An 18936-nucleotide genomic window follows, 5' to 3' on the forward strand; every position below is an offset into this window, starting at 1 on the left:
CCACCCTTTTGCTTCCGGGGTGAGATTTGCTCTTTTGATGAACCTTGGTTTCCTATCTGCATATCTTTCCCAGTCAGCTCCTGGTACACAAATGTTTTGCACAATCTGGTCATGATCAGGGTTGTTGTCCATTCTTGAATGATAATTCTCTTCTTCAAACGGTATGGACCGCAGCTTTAATGCCCTCATGACACTCATGGGACCAAAATCCACAATCTTTCCTCTCACAAAGCTTGTATATGACTCATCTGCCTTATCATATCGGACCGCATTTGCATAAAACTCTCTTATAAGATTTGCATTCACCCTAATGACCGGATCAGTAAGGAGCTCCCATCTTTTCTTTTCTACCTTCTTTGTGATTTCGGGACACTCATTTTTCCTAACTTGAAATCCCAGCTCATAAATGATCTCCTTATCCACCATCCATCTGTGTTGCAATGCATGGTGCAAGCTTCTAAATCTCTTTTCATCATACGGGTGTTGCTCCAAAGGTTCCTTTTCCTTCCTTCTTTTAGAGCTCGAAGATGCCATGAATGAAAATTAATGTGTGAAGTTAGCAGGGGTGTGGAGACTTTTGGTGTTTAGGGTTGAGTGCAATGAAGGGAGTGAAGGGGAACCTGAAATGGAGAGGTGTGAAGAGTGGGGTACGGAACAAGGATCACTTATATAGAGAGGTTGTGAGTGAATGGAGGGTGTGGATTGATGGAGTGGTTGTTTGATGGATGGTTGGGGTTGTGCATGTAGAAAGGACAAGGATCATCACTTTATGATGGAGATTGCTCGGTCTCCAAGGGTCCCATTTTTTCCAATATTGCATGGCAACATTTTCCAATGACTTCCCTTTTTAAAACAAGTGTATATTCCTTCCTTTTGTGGTGTCTGAACCTTCTTCCTTTAATTGTCCAATCTATCTCCTTCAATGCTCCTTTCCTTTTCCCTATAAAAATAAAATAAGAAAAATCAATATCATAAAAAGTTTTTAAACTTTTCGGCTAGAATGATAAAGAGAAGAAAAGATTTTGTTTATTCATGAACTCCAACTAACTAACTAACTGTGTATCCTTATATGCACATTGGTGGCACCATGGGGTGACACCAAACTTAGTTTGGAATACTGTGATGAAAAATTCTGTTCAAAGCTCCAAGACTAGCATGCTCTCTGTTGCATTCATGCTTTCTTGGCACGCTTTGAACACCAAACTTGTTCTTCACTATATACTAAAATATAAGGACTTCACCAAGTTTGGGTTGGAATTCATGAATATTGACTTATTCACTAGTAAAAGCTAATAAAACATGGGTTGCCTCCCATGAAGCGCTTCTTTAGCGTCACTAGCTTGAGGTTTCTCCTTCATCAGGGAGGTCGATAATGCTTCAAGTCCTCCCCTCTTGCCTTTGACTTATATCCATTGGTTGTATCAATGATCTCTACATGTTCCAAGGAGAGAACTCTGTTGATAGTGAAGACCTTAGGTAGCTGAGATGGTACAGTAGGGAGATTAGGGGGGATATCTGGGAAGTAAGCTGAGATCACTTTATCTCCTGGAGAGAAGCCTTCCGTAGGGATCTTCTTGTTCCTCCACCCCCTTGGTACCTTTTTCTTTGTCCCTTTTGATGCTGCCTTGCTCTTGGCGACTTCTTCTTCTAAGGGAATTTTGTTGTTGTCTTCACATGCCTCAGGTGGTTTAGGTTCCTCCAGCTTCTCCTTGAGTTGTGACAATTGCTGTTTGCCTTGTTCATCATTCAGTGGAGTTCTCAAATGTGTTGGTTGTGCTTCAGTGCTTGTTTCCTCTGTCAGCATCTCATTATGGTCATTGCTTGGTTCTTTGTTTTCTTGGTCTGCTTCTTGTGAGAGTTTGAAGACATTAAAGCTGAGTCGTTCATCATGGATCCTCAATATTAGCTCCCCTCGCTCCACATCTATGAGTGCTCTGGCTGTAGCTAGGAATGGTCTTTCCAATATGATTGGGTGAGTGTGACTCTCTTCCATGTCCAAGATGACAAAGTCTGTGGGAAGAAAGTATTTCCCCACCTTTAACAACACGTTTTCCACCACCACTCTTGCTTGTTTTTGAGTTTTGTCAGCCAGCTTGATGACTACATCTGTGGGCAATATCTCATTGATCTGCAGCCTCTTCACCAGGGACAAGGGCATTAAGTTGATGCTTGCTTCTAAATCGCAGAGTGCTCTATCAAACATTGTTTCCCCTATGGCACAGGGGACATGAAAACTCCCTGGATCTTTTCTTTTCGTAGGCAACTGCGGTTGAATAAGGGCATTGCACTCCTTGTTCATCACTATAGTTTGGCCTCCCTTGAATGAGCTTTTCCTGGGAAGCAGCTCCTTCATATACTTGATGTATGCAGGCATTTGTTGGATAGTCTTGATGAATAGTATGTTCACATGCAAAGATGCAAACAAGTCACGGAATCTTGAGTATATTCTCTTCTCCACAGCACCATTGAGTAGTTGGGGAAAAGGTGCATAGAGTCTCAGCAGCTCCTGTTTTGAGATTTCTGGTTCTTGGTAATCTTTTTCCTTCTTCTCTACTGAGGTATCTTCAGGTTGTTCTGACAGCTTGCTTGGCTTGTCCTCAGTCTCCTTATCACTTATAGTGACCATCTTGCAATCTTCCCATCTTACTTTCTTTGTTTCACCTCTCGGATTCTTCTCTGTGTCACTTGGGAATCCATCTGTGGGTTTGGGAATTTGTTCAGAGAGATACCCCACTTGAGATTCCAACCTCTTGATTGTGTCTCCCTGGTTCTTGAAACTGGCTCGCACTTCCTCCTTGAACACCTTGTTGTCTTGAATCTCCTTGCTTATGCCTTCAAGTAGATTCTCAATCCTTGAGATTCTTTCATCAAATGATGATAGGTCAGACTGAGGAGGGTTATTCTGGCCTTGATATGAATGTGGAGAGGTGTTGTTATGGGGGTGTTGATATGGTCTAGATGTGAAGTGTTGGGTGGCTGCATTGTTTGGATTTGGGCGTCTTTGATCAAGGCTTTGGTCTTGTTGGTTTCCCCACCCAAAGTTTGGGTGATTCCTCCATCCAGGGTTGTAGGTTTTGGAGTATGGATCATGATTTTGCCTAGGTGAATTCCCAATGTAGTTGGCTTGCTCCTGACTACCCTCTGCTTCTTCATTCACTCCTTCTTGGGTTGTTGATGAAGTGGAGATTACTGCTACTTGGTTCCTCTCCATCTTCTTGGTGAGGTCAGCCAGCTGCTGGGTAATGAGCTTGTTTTGGGCCAGCAGAGCATCTACATTGTTTAGCTCCATTACTCCTCTTGTGTTCCCGCTTTCAGAAGCATAGAAGTAGTCGTTCTCTGCTACTGTTTCAATGACATCTATGGCCTCCTCAATGGTCTTCTTCTTGTTCAAAGATCCTCCGGATGAATGGTCTACGGCCTTCTTTGACTCATAAGAGAGCCCTTCATAGAAAATGTGCAGCTATACCCATTCATTGAACATATCGGGTGGGCACCTCCTTGTTAGGTCTTTAAACCTCTCCCATGCTTCATATAGAGTCTCACCATCTTGTTGGCTGAAAGTTTGGACCTCAACTCTCAGCCTATTGATTCGTTGAGGAGGGTAAAATCTTGCTAAGAATTTGTTCACCATATCTTCCCAAGTTGTCAAGCTCTCCCTTGGGAAAGACTCCAGCCATTTGGCTGCCTTATCCTTGAATGATAATGGAAATAAGAGCAGTCTATAGGCGTCAGGATGAAACACCATTAGACTTCACTGTGTCACATATTCTCAGGAAGGTGGTTAGATGTTGATTTGGGTCCTCTTGGACACTTCTTCCGAACGAACAGTTGTTCTAAACAAGGGTGATGAGCTGTGGTTTTAGTTCAAAATTGTTGGTATGGATGGTTGGCTTTTGAATGCTACTTCCACAGTTTCCCGGGTTTGGATTGATGTAAGAGCCTAAAACTCTTCTATCCTCCCCAGCATGATTTGCTCAACCTCTTCCGCCATGGTTGTGAGCTTCTTCTTCACGATGGTTCTCCATGTTCTCTTCCATGTTTGGTTCAAAGTATTCCTCAAAGTGTTCCTCCTCTTCTTCAGCACCAACTACACGTTTTTCTCTTGCCTCCCTTCTTAGTCTAAGGAAGGTTCTCTCAGGTTCAAAATCAAAGGAAGTTGAAGCCCCGCTTCTTCTCCTTGTCATACAACCAACAAGTACAAGCAAAGAGAATAGGTGCAGAAAGTATATCTGTCAGAATTACTGTTAGTGTGAGTGATGCAATATATCAAACAGTTAGTGGGTTCGTGAGATGAATGGTAAATAACAAAGAAAAAGTGGGGGGAAGGGAAGAAATTAACTAAAACAGGAAGTAAGTGACTCAAACAGAAAATTAAATCAAACAAAAATAAAATGCTCAATCTAGTTATCCTCTAATCTAATCATTGTTGATGCACATTCAATCCCCGGCAACGGCGCCATAAACTTGATGCACGAAAAACTTGTCTCCCAACAAATTTCCTTCGGCAAGTGTACCGAATTTGTCGTCAAGTAAAAAGTCACAATAGAGTGAGGTCGAATCCCACAAGGATTGATTGATCAAGCAACTTTAATTAAAGGAATGTTCTAGTTGAGCGAATCCAGGATTTGAGTTTAGAATTACAGAAAATAAAATGGCGGGAAGGTAAATGACAGAAAAAGTAAATGCTAGAATTAAAGAACTGAAAGTAAATGACTGAAGTAAATTGCAGAATTGTAAATGGGAATGGGGGAATTGCTCATAAAAGTAAGTAACAGAAAATAAAGAGAATGGGTAAGGTCAGAAATGGGGAGTTCATTGGGCTCAGGAGATGTTGCATTCTCCGGATCAATATCATTTTCATCTCTTCCTCAATCAATGCACTCATTGATCTCCTTGGCAATCTTAAGTGATTGAATTACAATTTCTTGTAATTCAATCTCTCAAATCTTGATCAATAGCCAATTCCTTGGTCAATTGCTCATGAGAAGAGATGAAGTATGGTCACTGATTATACCACATGCATTTCCCAAATCAAGTGTTGAGAGGATTATAGTCACATATCCATCCAAACCCAATTTGGTCCAGCATGAGAAAGCATTTCTAGCTTGATCTCTTCTTTCCTCTTTCAAGGTTTAGAAGAGATCCAAGTATGAATAGCTTCTTTTCCAAGATAACTACCCAATTGGATGAAGATCGAAAGCTTTCAAGTAAAATCAAGAGAAAAGATAGAAGAAGAATAATGATAACTAGTATTGATCCATCAAATTACAATAGAGCTCCCTAACCCAATGAAAGGGGTTTAGTTGTTCATAGCTCTAGAAAATAAAAACAAAGATGGAGAATACATAATGAAACTAAAAGTGTAGAGAAAGTAAATACAGAGAGTAATTCTATGCCCAGAGGCTCCCTCTATTTTCCAACTCCCCAATTAATTCAAAGCTACTCCTATATATACTACTCTTCTACTCTTCTAGTTGGTTCTTCAAGTCTTGGGTATGGGCCTTTGGATCTTGAGTTTGAAGCAGTTATCTTCTTCATTGGGCTTGGCTTTACTTGCAGAGAGAAATTGTGAAGTGGGCAGAGACTTTTTCTCAGGACGTTAGTGGTGTTAACGTTCAGTGAAAATATGGGTTCGAGAACGTTAGTGACATTCAACTTTTTCACTAACATTCCTTACCCAAGTAAGAGCCACGTTAACCTCAACGTTAGTGGCACAAACGTTGCCACTAACGTTGCCTGTTTGTCCTTTGCGCACGTTATTGGGACTCAACTTTCCCAATAACGTTGAGAAACCTCCCCCTTCCCAACGTTAGAGTCCACGTTAACTTAGTTAACGTGGCTCTTTTAATGTAGGCTTGCCAACCTTCGAGAACGTTAGTGACACTTAACATTGTCACTAACGTTCCAATGTGCCCCTTAGCTCCCACGTTAGACTCCACGTTAACTAGGTTAACGTGGCTTCTAACGTGGCTTATGCTAGCCATCTCCAACGTTAGTGACAAAGTTGAGTGTCACTAACGTTGGTTCAACATTCCCTTATCCACATTAGCTTCCACGTTAACTAAGTTAACGTGGAAGTTAACGTGGCTCATGGTGGCATGTGTGGGCTCCTTCCAACGTTAGTGACAATGTTGGGTGTCACTAACGTTGGCGTCACCTCCCTTCCTCACGTTAGCTTCCATGTTAACTAAGTTAACGTGGGAGTTAACGTGGCCTAGAGTGACTTGGCCAACGTTGGTGATAATGTTGAATGTCACTAACGTTGGCTTCCCCCCTTTCTTCTTAACGTTAGAGGCCACGTTAACTAAGCTAACGTGGACTCTAACGTGGCCACTTATAGCTTGGTCCAACGTTAGTGATAACGTTAAGTGTCACTAACGTTGGCTCCATTTCCTTTCTTCCACGTTAGAGTTCACGTTAACTTAGTTAACGTGACTCTTAACGTGGGCAATGATGGCTTCGAGACCGTTATTGGCAATCACTTTTCTCATTAACTTTGCAAGTTACTCCCATTCCACGTTAGTGTTAACGTTAGTGTAACTAACTTAGCCACTAATGTGATTCTTCTTTGCTTCCTTTGTCCTGAAATCAAGCAATAAAGTGCATCAAAGTTCTAGTCCAAGTCATGGAAAATGCAACATCCAATTTGTCCTTAAATTCATGCAAAATCCTCATGAAATCATGTAAAGTGCACAATATATGCTTGAATCAAGATGTAAGTGAATATCTACCCAAAACTAGCTTATTTCCTAAGGAAATGCATGAAACTACCCTAAAAACAGTAAAGAAAAGGTCAGTGAAACTGGCCAAAATGCCCTGGCATCAACTATCTTCTGTAATATGCGCTTTATCTCTCTCTTAGACACCTCGGCTTGCCCATTCGTCTGAGGGTGGTAGGCTGTTGCTACTTTATGAATTATCTCATGCTTCTTCAGTAATCCTGTTAGTCTCCTGTTACAAAAATGGGTGCCTTGATCGCTCACGATTGCTCGCGGTGATCCAAAGCGGCAAATAATATGGTTTCTGACAAAGGAAACAACAGTGTTAGCATCATCAGTGCGAGTAGGAATTGCTTCCACCCATTTGGAAATGTAATCTACAGCTAACAATATATAAAAATAACCATTAATATTTGGAAATGGACCCATGAAGTCAATGTCCCAAACATAAAAAATTTCACAGAAAAGTATAATTTGTTGAGGCATCTCATCTCTCCTGGATATATTACCAAATTTTTGGCATGGAAAACAAGTTTTACAAAATTCAGCAGCGTCTTTAAAAAGAGTAGGCCACCAGAATCCACAGTCTAAGATTTTTCTAGCTGTTCTTTGAGGGCCAAAATGTCCTCCACTCTCAGATGAGTGATAGGCCTCTAAAATGGACTGGAATTCTGATTGAGGCACACACAGTCTAATTACCTGGTCAGCGCCACATCTCCATAAATACGGGTCATCCCATATATAATATTTAGACTCGCTTTTCAGCTTGTCTCTTTGATGCTTAGTAAAGTTTGGAGAAAAAGTGCGGCTAACTAGATAATTAGCTACAGGTGCATACCAAGGGACTACCTCAGATACTGCTTGCAGGTTATCAAATGGGAAATTATCAGCTATAGGAGTGGAGTTATCCTTAATGTGCTCAAGGCGACTCAAGTGGTCTGCCACTAGATTCTGGTTACCACTCCTATCCTTTATTTCTAAATCAAATTCTTGTAGTAGCAGTATCCAACGTATAAGCCTTGGTTTGGATTCCTTTTTAGCTAATAAATACTTTAGAGCTGCTTGTTCTGAGTACACTACTACTTTAGTACCAAGTAAATAGGCTCGGAATTTATCCAGAGCAAAAACAATAGCAAGAAGCTCTTTCTCATGCATAAGCAATTACAAAGGGGTCCTTACCTTCATGCTGAGCCAGCGCTGCTCCTACTGCATGGTTAGAAGCATCGCACATGATCTCAAATGGCTGGCTCCAGTCAGGTCCTCTCACAATTGGAGCTTGAGTCAGGGCAGTCTTCAGCTTATCAAACGCTTGTTTGCAATCCTCACTGAACTCGAACCAATATCTTTCTGCAGTAATCTAGATAAGGGAAGTGCTACCTTACTAAAGTCTTTAATGAATCTTCGGTAAAAACCCGCATGGCCAAGGAACGAACGGACTTCCCTCACAGAGGAGGGGTTAGGTAAACTAGAAATAACATCCACCTTTGCTGGATCTACAGAAATGCCAGTATTAGACACAACATGTCTGAGTACAATACCTTGTTTAACCATAAAGTGACATTTTTCAAAATTCAATACAAGGTTTGTACCGACACATCTATCTAATACTCTAGATAAACTATCTAGCAAAGGCTAAAAGAATCACTATAAATGCTAAAATCAACCATAAAAACCTCCATACAGTCCTCAATGAGGTCAGAGAAAAGACTCATTATGCACCTTTAAAAAGTAGCTGGTGCATTGCACAAGCCAAAGGGCATTCTTTTATAAGCATAAGTCCCAAAAGGACATGTAAAAGTGGTCTTCTCCTGATCTTCAGGAGCTATATGAATCTGGAAATAACCTGACAGGCGATCCAGCATTTGATCAATGAATGGAAGAGGATAGTGATCCTTGCGAGTGGCCTGGTTTAAGCGCCTGTAATCAATGCAGACCCTCCAGGCGTTCTGTACTCTGGTTGCTATGAGCTCTCCATGCTCATTCTTCATTGTGGTGACTCCAGACTTCTTGGACACCACTTGTACTGGTCTTACCCATTCACTGTCTGAGATGGGATAGATGATATCCGCCTTAAGTAGTCTGGTCACTTCCTTTTTAACAACCTCCAAGATAGTGGAATTCAGTCTTCTCTGGGGATGACGAACAGGCCTAGCTCCCTCTTCTAAAAATATTCTGTGCTCACAAACTTGAGGGTTGATGCCTACTATGTCTGCCAAACTCCACCCAATTGTCTTCTTGTGCCTCCGCAGCACACTAAGTAACTGCTCTTCTTGTTGAGAAGTGAGTTTCCTTGCAATGATAACTGGAAACTTCTGCTTGTCCTCAAGGTAAGCATATTTAAGGTGTGGAGGGAGGGGTTTTAATTCTAACTTCTGCTCATGGCCAGGCTCTGGATTGTCTGGAGTTGGTGACAATGGTAAAGTACTTTCATTGTCCTCAGAAAGTGTCCCCACACTCGGACCTTGTCCTATGTACTTCTCTTCTAACTCCTCCTGGTGAACTTTAGCCACGGTTTCATCTATGATGTCACACTGAAGGATAGAGTGATCTTCCGGAGGATGCTTCATAACTCCATTCAGATTGAAGCTTACTACTCGGCCGTCTATTTTAAAAGAGTATGTTCCTAAAAAAGCATCCAATTTGAACTTCGAGGTCTTCAGGAATGGTCTTCCGAGTAGGATTGATGATGGCTTTTCTGAGTCATTTTGGGGCATCTCCAGGATATAAAAATCAATGGGAAATGTGAGTCCCTTAAAGCCCACTAATACATCTTCAGCAATTCCAACCACTGTAATAATACTTTTATCTGCTAACACAAAACGAGCTGCAGACCTTTTTAAGGGAGGGAGCCTCAAAATATCATATATAGACAAAGGCATTATACTCACACATGCTCTTAAATCACACATGCAGTCAGAAAATACCATACCACTAATAGTACAATTAACCATACATGGACTTGGATCACTACACTTTTCAGGTATACCTCCCATTAAAGCAGATATGGAACTACCTAAAGGAATAGTTTCCAATTCATTAATTTTGTCTTTATGTATGCATAAATCTTTTAGAAACTTTGCGTATTTAGGTACCTGTTGAATAACATCAAAAAGGGGAACAGTTACCTCAACCTTTTTGAATATTTCTACCATTTTGAGATCAGGTTCCAACTGCTTCTTGGGCTTCCTTGCAAGTTGTGGAAAAGGAATAGGAATGGTATTTTCTACAGTGTTTGCGCCCTTTGGTGCTTCTTCCTGTGATTGAGCTTCTTCTTCTTCAGCCATGTCCTGTATATCCTCTTCCTCCTCAACATCTTCTATTTCCACTACCTCTTCAGCTGAGGCGTGTTCTGGTGGGTTTGGCTCTTCCTGATTCCTCTCTTGCAATGTGGTTTCGGACCTTATGGTGATGGCATTAATTCTACCCTTTAGATTGGGTAATGTTTGAGAGGGGATTCCACTAGAGCTCAAAGGCTGGTTATTGGAGTTATTCATTGATCCAATCTGTGAGACAAGAGCTTGCAAGGTCGAGTTTAGACCATTTAGAGTAGAAGTAAGGTTGTTTTCCAGGGCTTGTTGTCTCCGATCAATAGATTGTAGTAACTCATCATTAGACGATGAAGAAGGACAAGTGATCTGAGAGGTCTGCTATTGGTTGTGTTGTGATCCTTGGAATTGCCTCAGGTGAGTTGCTCTGTAAGGCTGGTTCTGGTTCTGCTGCCTGTTGTTGTTATTATTCCACCTCTGATTTCCCTGATTGTCTTTGCCTCCTCTGTTATTATTGTCCCTCCAACCTTGGTTAGAATTATCTCTCCAACCTTGGTTCGAATTGTCCTGCCATCCATGGTTGTAGCTACCACCTTGATTGTATCCTTGATTGGGACGATCATAGAAGTTATGAGTGGCTGCCACAGTATTGTCTTCTTGCTGGAGCTGCGGGCATTCATCTGTATAATGGCTATAATCAGTACAGATTCCGCATACTCTCTGTGGGACTAACTGTTGGCTTTGCTGTGGTGGAGAAGGTTGAGCTTGCTGAACTTGTTGTTGATTCAATTGCATCTGCTTCAGTAAGTTGGTCATTTCACAGATACTCTGAGTTAGAGTAGCAGTCTCTCTGCTAGAGGATACTTCTGCAATAGCTTTTGAACGGCCTTGTTTTTGCCTGTGATTCCGAGTAGATTCAGCTAAGTCGCTGATCAATTGCCATGCCTCATCGGTGGTCTTGTACTTTTTCATAGACCCATTGCTAGCACTTTCCAATGTGGTCTTATCATGGGGCCTCATGTCCTGTGTGACGTAGCCGAGCAACACTATCTTGTCAATCATATGGTGGGGACATGCTTCAAGAAGATTGTTGAAGCACTCCCAATATTCATAGAGAGTCTCGGACTCGTCCTGAACAATCATGGAAATGTCTTTCCTTAGTTTATCAGTAACTTTAGCTGAAAAAATTTTTTCCAAAAATTCTCTTCTAAGCGTATCCCAGTCAGAAACAGTTGCTGCGGGTTGAGTGTAGTACCACTCTCTCGCATTTCCCTCAAGAGAGAATGGGAAGGCTTTCAATAGAATAGAAGTTTCATCTGCACTATCACGCCTGACAGTAGAATAGGCTGCTTGGAAATCTCTCAGGTGCTTGATAGGCTCTTGAGCAGGTAAGCCATAAAACTTAGGCATCAAGTTGAGCAGTGCAGTCTTTATTTCAAAGTCTGTAGCCACTGTTGGGTGATGCGCTTGAAACGGTTGCATTGTAAAATCAGGGGCTCCAGCCTCCTGGATAGTAATTCTCCTAGGTACTGCCATGTCACCTATACGTAAATCAACCGAATCAGCAGAAAGGGAGCTTATTTCTTCCTCAAGTGACGTTTCAGATTCGCCCTCGGAGAGGACTAACCGACGCCGAGCTTACCTTATTCGTGAGATAGTTCTTTCAATCTCAGGATCAAATACTGGCAAGCTTAGATCAGGAAGTGAATACGTCATTTAACAAAAGAAACATGTAGCTCACAGTAGCAAAAATAAAATAAAATACAAATAAAAAAATTCCAATCAATAACTTAGCACTCTATTGCAAGTCCGCGGCAACGGCGCCAAAAATTGACGTGGCGAAAATTGGCGAGTTAAGAAATTATTATAAGAGATACGTTGCAAGTACAGTTCTTAACCAACCGAAAATCCGTTTATCAATTTAGAAGGGTTGTCACAAAATTAAAATTAAAATATTAGGAGTATGAATCCCAGGTCGTCTCCCAACGAGTTGCAGAAAGATGTGCTACTTTATTAATCAGATGTTTTCAAAAATGGTTTGAGTTGATAAACAGGAAATTAAATTAGAGAATTTATGTAATTTTAAATAAAAACCTTGACTGGGAGTAGATTAGTTGGAAGCCCTATTCTTGTTGGAGTACTCTCAAGATTAATTGATAATTGATGGTTGTTCTGCTTAGTTATCCCTTACTAGGTAGAGGAAAGTCAAGCAAGTTGGAGAGCTATTTCTATTCACAAGTTCCAATCCTCTCCATTGGAAAGGATTAGTGTCAATGACTAGAGGACAATCCAACAATAAACCCAATTACAATTTTTCTCTTGAGCATTTCAACTCAAGGTCCACCTTTCAATCAACTCCCAATCAAGTTATGGAACTACTTGCTCATTATGAATGTAAACTTCACAACATGAGAAAGGGAAATAAAGAAAGACATGATAAATAATAATCAAAAAGATCAATTAAAAATAAAACTAGTTCTTGTATTAATAAATTCTAAAAATAATCCAATAATAATTCTGAATAAATTGAAGACATGGAAGAATAAGAGACAAGTAAGGAAACAAACTAGAATGATGAAGTTCTGACGGAGGTAATAACTCTTCTCAATATCTCAATCCAAAAAAGCAATAAAATCAAATCCTAAGAACTATGAATGTGTAGAGAGAAAACCTAGAGGAGAGGAAAAATCAGATCTAAAACTAAAATTATGCAGAATGAATGTTTTTCTTTGTCTCTGCATGTTCCCTGGCTCTAATTTGCTTTTCTGGCCGAAAATTGGGTCAAAACAGGGCCCAAAATCGCCCCCAGCAATTTCTGCAGATTCTGCATAATAATTCTGAATAAATTCAATAATAATAAAAATAATCCAATAATAATTCTGAATAAATTAAAGACATGGAAGAATAAGAGACAAGTAAGGAAACAAACTAGAATGATGAAGTTCTGACGGAGGTAATAACTCTTCTCAATATCCCAATCCAAAAAAGCAATAAAATCAAATCCTAAGAACTATGAATGTGTAGAGAGAAAACCTAGAGGAGAGGAAAAATCAGATCTAAAACTAAAATTATGCGGAATGAATGTTTTTCTTTGTCTCTGTATGTTCCCTGGCTCTAATTTGCTTTTCTGGGCCGAAAATTGGGTCAAAACAGGGCCCAAAATCGCCCCCAGCAAATTCTGCAGATTCTGCAGATCGCGCATGTCACGTGATCGTGTCATCCAGGCGTTCGCGTCATCCAGCGTTTTGCCTTGCCACACGTGCGCGTCATCCACGCCTTCCCGTCACTTGTGTAGTTTCCAATCCTCGCGGTCGCGTGAGCCATGCGTCCGCGTCACTGCAATTTCCTCTATGTTGCGCGGTCGCGTGAGCCATGCGTCCGCGTCACTTCTCGCTGATTATCTCCTTAATTTCTTGTGTTCCTTCCATTTTTGTAAGCTTCTTTTCTAATTTCCAAGTCATTCATGCCCTATAAAGTCTGAAACACTTAACATACAGGTCACGTCATCGAATGGAATAAAGGAGAATTAAAATACAAAATTAAAAGTCTCTAGGAAGCAAGTTTCAACCATAAAGCATTTTTAGGAAGGAATTATAATTGCATGCTTATTTAATGAATAAGTGGGTAAAGATTTGATAAAACCACACAATTAAACACAATATAAACCATAAAATAATGGTTTATCAAGCACCCAAAGAGCTTAGTGAGGGAATGGACTTGAAGCTCCAAGGTGAGGAAGAGGAGTTAAAGCAAGAAGTACAACAAGAGGAGGGGGTAGAGATTATTGAACAAGAGAAAGTAGTGATTGGGTGTCTAGGATATGTTGAGCACATAGAGGAATCTCAAGTTGAAGAGCCTTCTTCCACAGAGTTTGGAAGGGATGTTAAAGTGGATAGTGATGTTAAGGAAGTGGATAGAGAGTTGTGGGAAATTGATCAAGAAGTAGATTCCATCATTAGTGATTTTTTGTCCACATTGATCAATCCCCTTGATGATCTTGTTGAGCCTTCTTCCATTGGATTAGAAAGCAATGTTGAGGAGGATGTGCAACCTCCAAGGTATATTGTAAGTGAAGAATTGGAAGAAGTGTTCCAAGCAACAAGCCCTCCTATCTATGATGATTTCGCATCAACATATGATCCTTTTGAGCATGATGAGTCTTTCCCCACTATGCTTAAAACTAATGATGAGGTGGACTTCACTAAACCTCCTATTTATGATTTGAGTGATGGGGAAGAGATAGAAGAATTTGGTGAAGAAGAATGTGTACTTGAGGAAGCTTGGCAAGAGGTAGAGCTTGAAGAACCTTGCCAAGTGGTGGAAGCCTCTAGAAGAGGATGGACAGGAGTGGAATGCGCTTTATCAAGAATGTTGGGAACTCTTTCACCTAGGTTGCCATCTAACCCTTCATTTGAGTGGGTAAAACTCCTAACTCTTAGCTTTATTATCCCACTTGAATTTGGTTTGCTTGAAACGGATGGCCAACTTAGGGCGCTTTGTGGAATTAAGCGTAAGAGGAGGATGTTTAGTGGTTGGCGTTGTAAGTCTAGACTCATTATGGTGGGAAGCTCAAAATTGAGGAGCATGGATTGGTGTAGTGCTCAAATAGATGGGTCTAGGAGGGTAGTTTGGTACCCTCATAAGAATTTGGCTTTTTTACCACCCGGAGGGAATCACCATGACCAATTTGAAGATGGTGTGAAAACAAAGTATGGGATCCCGGATTACAAGGAGAGGATCAACTTTGGGAGCCTATGGTTTGTGGAGAACTCCATCAAAGCTTGGAGGTATCATTGAATGATGGAGCTTATTAGAAGTCCAAGCATTGGTGGATGTTCAAGGATGGATTCAAGCACAAGCCACCTTGATGAAGAGGAGCTCCCCATAAGTCCAACTTAAGCACAATAAATAAAAGTGCTAGGTGGGAGACACTCCACCATAGTAAAATCTTTCCTTTTTTCTCTTTTGTAAATATTGGTAAAATAAGTTTAATTTTATGCTTTGTTTAGTTTCTTGAGTTTATTTGGGAGTCTAGTAGGTTAAATAAGGTTTTATAGTGTTTTGGTAGCTGCTTGGAGGTTTGTATGCTTGGCTTGGTAAAAAACATGAAAAATTTTGAAAAAAAACAGGGCACCAACCCACACGTATGCGTGACTCAAGCATTTTCAACCATCCACATGCACGCGTCACCCACGCGTACGCATGGATGCAATTTTCTCACCCCCAAGCCATTTTCCCGAGAGTCACGCGAACGTCACGCGCACACTGTGCGAAACGCGCACGCCAACCCACGCGTAAGCATAAGGGACGCGTATGCGTTGACTCTCTGATCTGCCAGGCACACGTACGCGTCGCCTTCATTTCACCGCTTCCACGCGCACGCACAGTGGACGTGTACGCATGGATTACCTTCCTTCATCCATCTTCTTTTCTCACCTTCTTTCCACTTCTTCTTTCTTCTCCTTTTTTTTCCACCCTTCAAACATCATCCAACACTACCAAACACCATGTAACACCATTTCTTTTAGTTAGTTTGTTAGTTTAATTTTTGTTTAACTTTTGTTTTCCATTATAAGTGTTGGATTACTAATCTTGTTTACTGTTTACTGCTGCTGACTATTAATAGGATGTTATCTTAACATTAATTTTGTTTATATTCCTTGTTGGATCCTTTGTTGAGGTTATATTTGGTTACTTGGTTTGGAACTTTTCATGCTTAATGTTTTTGAATACCAAGCACATGTTACATTGCCTTCATGCATCTTAACTCTTTGAATTGCATGTTTTGGCCACCATGCGTTCATCATCTATTGTTAGGCAATTGTACATTATCGATGCATTGTTTCTTAGGTGTTGCTTATTCATGATTGAACCTTATTTACCTCACCTATTTCATGCATTGAGATTGTGAAATTGTGAAATTGGATCGAAAGCTTACCTAAGTGACATATTTTTGAGCTCTCTAAGCTTTGTGGACCATGCTTTCTATGTGATCGATTTTCACTTTTATATTCTCTTTCTTAAGTTCCATAGCATCCATGTGCTCCAGTTCTATGTCACTTAGGTGTTGCAAATAAACTTCAATATGTGTCATCGTTTGATGTGTAAGTTTCACATTCCATCGTGTTCATTAAATTTACCTTGCACATCAATCAATGTCCATCCATTATCCAATTCACAATTGCTTGACTTTGCTTAAATGCTTTTATGCTTCCTTATTGCTTGTCTGGTTGTCTTAACCTACAAGTTCTCTTCAAAGTATCTCAAGCACACTAGAATGAATGACGTGCATACTTTCTTTGCGTAATTGTGACATATCTCTCTATGTAGTGTGTATGTTCTAAAGGGCGCCTAATTTAGAATTCACACACCTATTTTTCACTAATGTCATACTAATTCACTTACTCCATTCTAGTGATTCACCTCATTCCAACAATGCACGGTTCCTTGCTTTTGTATTTTCTCATCTTACGGTGTTATTTTCTATTTTTCATGACCGATGCACCATAAAACAAAAATGGAAGCGGGAAGAAAGAACACGCAGCACCGATTAATCCGCTAGCTGAAGGTGGCAATTCGGAAAGTCGCCATACCCGCTTGCTCATCTTTGAATGCACCGAGAACGGTGCAAACTTTTAAGTGTGGGGAGGTCGTCCGACCAGTCGGCATTCTTGGGTGACGGATTTCTAATCCCAACATTTTTGCATCTCATTTTAGGTCTTCTAGAAATTTTAGTTGCATTTTATTATTTTGCATAATAAGCTCAGTCAAAATAATGAGATTTTTCAAGAAATTTATCTATAGGGCACCCCAATTGATTGAAAAAGGAAAAAAATTTAGAACTTGCTTGAATTACATATATTGTGGAACATGTTTTGAGCTAAGAACACAAGCATGTGAGTTTTGAGCCTAATTGTGTGGTTACATCATTCAACCACTTATTTTCATTCTTGTGTGTATTATTCTCTTTCTATGATTGTCTAATTGCGTACGCGTGGAGTGGATTTTCGGCGATGCGTAAGCAACAGTTCATGCGTGCGCGTAAGGAGTAAAAAGCATGTCCACACGTACGTGTGACCCACGCGTACGTGTGACCCATGCATACGCGTGACATGACGGTTTCACCTACGCGTACGCATGACGAGGGATGCGCGCGCGAGCTGCGTTTTTGCAATCCCACGCGTACGCGTGAGCCATGCGTATGCGTGGCACCTTTTTTAGCAAACATGATTTTTAATGTTTTAAACTAAATTTCAAACCTCTAAACCTCTATTTTCATTCCTTTAGTCATAAATATTAGTGTTAAACTCGACAATTAGATGAAGCTAGGAAATGAGGATAACTTGAAGGTGAAGTAAAGTCAAAAAGTGACGAATTGATTATGAGATGTTATGGATGAGTCATATATGATACTTGATTGGATGTTCTGATGAAAGATTATGTATGAGATTTGGCTTGAATGATTTAATGATCTGAGATACGAGATTCCCTGGATAAAGTGTCGTGGCTTGCCACCACGTGTACCAAGTTTAAAACTCGATACTCTGTTGACTCTACGACGTAAGTGTGACTGGGCACTATATAAATTCCCGGGTATGTTACCCCCATTGAGCAATATTGATTATTTGAGATAAATCTATGCATAGACTCTTGGGGATGCATGTCGGGGGACAGTCTATGTACAATTCAGACTTGTCGGGTTGGCTGGATAACCGACAGATGAGCCTCATCAGCCATAGGACAGGCATGCATCATATGCATAATACTTGAATTACTTGCTTGTGTTTTAATTGGGTGTGCCTATGTGTACTTGCCATGCTAAATGTGTATTTGTTACCTGCAGTAACTGTAACCTTCTTGTGTTTGCCTTTATCTGTTTATTTGTCTATGAAAATAAATGATGGAGTTGGAGGTATGGAGGAATGGCAGTATGGGACTTAGATTTTAAGGTTAAGTTAAGTTAGGATTAAATATTCTTAGAAAACCACCTTTTTATGGCTCCTGTTTAATACTTTAAGCTCTATAATCTGAGTATCGGTGTTCTAGGATTGCCTCTGGCATTCCCAGAACCTTATATAGTATGTGTGTGGCACCTTTACCATACTGATAACCTCCGGTTCTCATTCCATACGATGTTGTTGTTTTTCAGATGCAGGTCGAGAGGCGTCTTGTTGGGCGTCTGGACTCTTGAAGCAGAGTGGTTACTGGGTAGTTTTGCTGTACAGTGATGTATATATATGTACTTAGTTTTCTCTCCGCATAACTTGTTCTTTTGATCCTCTTAGAGGTTTATGGAGAGGCAAGACTGTGTATATGAACTTTTGGATTTTGGATATGTATGTATATATGTGCAAATATTCTCCGGCTAGTCTTGACTTCACAGGCTGAGTTAGGAGCTTGTTACTTTGTATCTTTGGCACTCTATTCCTACTTATGTTATCTTATGTTTAATAATTATGGTTTTCTTAGCACGCAAGTTAACTCGTACCTTGAGCGTTGCACTTTTATTTCGCGATTTTTATTTCCTCTATTCTTCAAGGCTCCTAGCATATTATAATTCTTCTGCTATTATATATACTCATTTTATTATAGAGGTCGTAATACCACACCACTTCTGTTTTACGACTTAAGCGTAAAGCTTAGTGTGGTAGGGTGTTACATTATCCACTAGGATCCCAAGCTTCAGGCGCAAAGAGTGGCTGCTATTAAGGTTAGCAATACAAGGATTTATATTTCATTGAAATTTGGTGTCTTAAAATATACATCTCCCAATATTAAATATTAATAAATGTTTGCATGCTTCATATTATATTCCAAATTGTGTGCTCGGATAGAAATACAAAAGTATGTATCAAGTGCATGTGTTACTTAATGCATGAGTATTGGCACAAGACTTCATTTCATGCTAGGAGAAAATTGTCCAGTACTTAATGCACAAGATATTTGGCACA

At 40.3% G+C, this 18936-nt stretch overlaps 1 non-coding gene across 1 annotated transcript; it reads left to right on the top strand.

Annotated features, from left to right (window-relative positions):
* Positions 1–3476: 3476 nt before the first annotated feature.
* Positions 3477–3583, top strand: LOC148571474 (small nucleolar RNA R71). The gene has a single exon (XR_015908548.1). It is a non-coding gene; the product is annotated as a small nucleolar RNA R71 (small nucleolar RNA).
* The last annotated feature ends 15353 nt before the right edge of the window (positions 3584–18936 follow it).

Source organism: Arachis ipaensis, chromosome B3 (genome assembly GCF_059453495.1).
Source record: "Arachis ipaensis isolate K30076 ecotype BB chromosome B3, ASM5945349v1, whole genome shotgun sequence".
NCBI lineage: Eukaryota > Viridiplantae > Streptophyta > Magnoliopsida > Fabales > Fabaceae > Arachis > Arachis ipaensis.